At 40.8% G+C, this 1,888-nt stretch overlaps 1 long non-coding RNA gene across 1 annotated transcript; it reads right to left on the minus strand.

Annotated features, from left to right (window-relative positions):
• Window positions 1-877: 877 nt before the first annotated feature.
• Window positions 878-1,663, minus strand: LOC143135145 (uncharacterized). Its single transcript, XR_012988813.1, has 3 exons — window positions 1,517-1,663; window positions 1,296-1,357; window positions 878-1,117 (listed from the first exon to the last, which is right to left on the minus strand). It is a non-coding gene; the product is annotated as an uncharacterized LOC143135145 (long non-coding RNA).
• Window positions 1,664-1,888: the final 225 nt, after the last annotated feature.

Below are 1,888 nucleotides of genomic sequence, written 5' to 3' on the forward strand. Positions count from 1 at the left end.
CACGATTTCATTGGCCTGATTAAGTTTCGATTTCTGGAGCTCACAAGCCAACGGAGAGTTGCTAGACTAGCCCTGGCAGCAAATGTAATTCGCTGCCGCTAGGGGCGCGTCTAGATTTCTAGGTTAGTCTAATGCTGTTTGTGATGAGAAATAGTTTTGCAGTTTTTGCAATTCCTCTGGAGGTTATGATTTAGTAATGTAAATTTCTCTTCAGTGTAACTTCAGTTTCTTTTGTTTTCTAAAGGGTACTTTCAGTACCATGGACACCTCCCGTCATTCTTGATTCTGGATCCAAGAATCTGTTTGGTTCAAACATAGATTAGTGCTTGGTTTGAATTACTGCAGTTATTCTTGTTCATAAAGAGTCAATCACCTTGACATAAAATATATCTTACTGTGTCTAATTATCTTTGAATAACTGAAACAGAATACAAGATAATTGTGTAACATACCAAATATGATACAGATCATTTAAGTCAAAAGCCTTTACATAGTTTGGCAAGAAAAAACATTGGTATTGCACCTTGCTAAGATTGCAAACTAAGCCTCCCCAATGACTGTTATTGTTTCATAGTAGACTTCCCCACCAGTAAGAGCTAAACAGCAGCAGAGGCCTGAGAGGTCTGTTGTAGGTTTCCTGTTTGCCACGCTGTCTAATTTTAGCAGCGCTCATTTGCTACCACATCTGCTTGTCTACACAAACCTGTGTGACACTCCCATCAACCATACACCCTTTCTGTTCCATATGACGTCCTGGTTTTCTCAAGAATTACTGCCAAGATACAATGCTAAATCACACCTGTTTATTGTATTTCTTTGTCATGGTTTTGGAGATTTGATGGTCATTTGGGATAAAAGGTTCCCAAATGTCACAATGTTAAGATGAGTGTAATCATCATTATTTGTTGTTGATGTTTTAACACATTTCCAAAGAAATTGGTATTCAGATAAAAAACACAGTGTTGTGTTGTGATGTTCACTCTCTCTGGGACTGATAAGCCCTGACCTCTGAGTAAGTACAGAGGTCAGGATTCTCAGCTCTCTTTTTCTTGGGTCTCTGTCTGCGCTCTTTGGTAGGGATTTCCAGTGCAGCGTAGCACACATCTTTATCTTCATCCTGCAATTGGCAAGCATGATATTAAAGCTTGTTTTTATATAGTGGGATATGTTTAAGGAAAGAGGAGTGGCAAAGGCTACTTGCTTGCATATTTACATTAAAATCACAATATATAGATGATAGCTTGATGATTATACATGTGCATGTATGATCTCTATAATTAAATATTATGCAGAACCTGTTTTGTGCTCCTGCTCTGGCTGGTGTCTTTGTCACTCTGGCTCTCCAACTGTGGACCACCTGATACCAAAGATTTAGGCAGACAGCAAAAGACATTAACACATTATTGAGGTGTATGATTATGACTGAAATGACAGCGTCCATATGATGACTCTGGTAGTGAAGAAGAGGACAAGTGGGCGGAAGGAGGGTTGGGTGAGAGAGGGAACTGAACCGTACCGGCCTTGTTGTAGTGGCAGTACACACAGGTGGAGGAGATGAGGGCAGAGAGTAGAGTACACACGGGACACAAGATGACCAGCAGTGACCAGCACTGACCACCATCAGGGGGAGGAGGAGTACTGGAGGCTGGAGGAGTGGGGTGGGACCCTGAGGTCACATACAGAAGGGAATATTAAAGACAGCACACATCTACAAGGATGTAAAGTCTCAAATACAAACTGCTAGATTGATTTAACAAACAACAACAACACGTAAAGTCATTAAATAGGCATTTGTCAAATGCAACCACCAGCATCTTACTTTCCTTCTGTTTAGTTCCAGTACAACACACATAGCTACAGGCACTTAGTAAGAGGGAGCAACTAATGG

Source organism: Alosa pseudoharengus, unplaced genomic scaffold (genome assembly GCF_046254945.1).
Source record: "Alosa pseudoharengus isolate Yale_2024_CS ecotype anadromous, Long Island Sound unplaced genomic scaffold, YU_APseudo_1.1 YU_APseudo_1.1_scf_2, whole genome shotgun sequence".
Classification (NCBI taxonomy): domain Eukaryota; kingdom Metazoa; phylum Chordata; class Actinopteri; order Clupeiformes; family Clupeidae; genus Alosa; species Alosa pseudoharengus.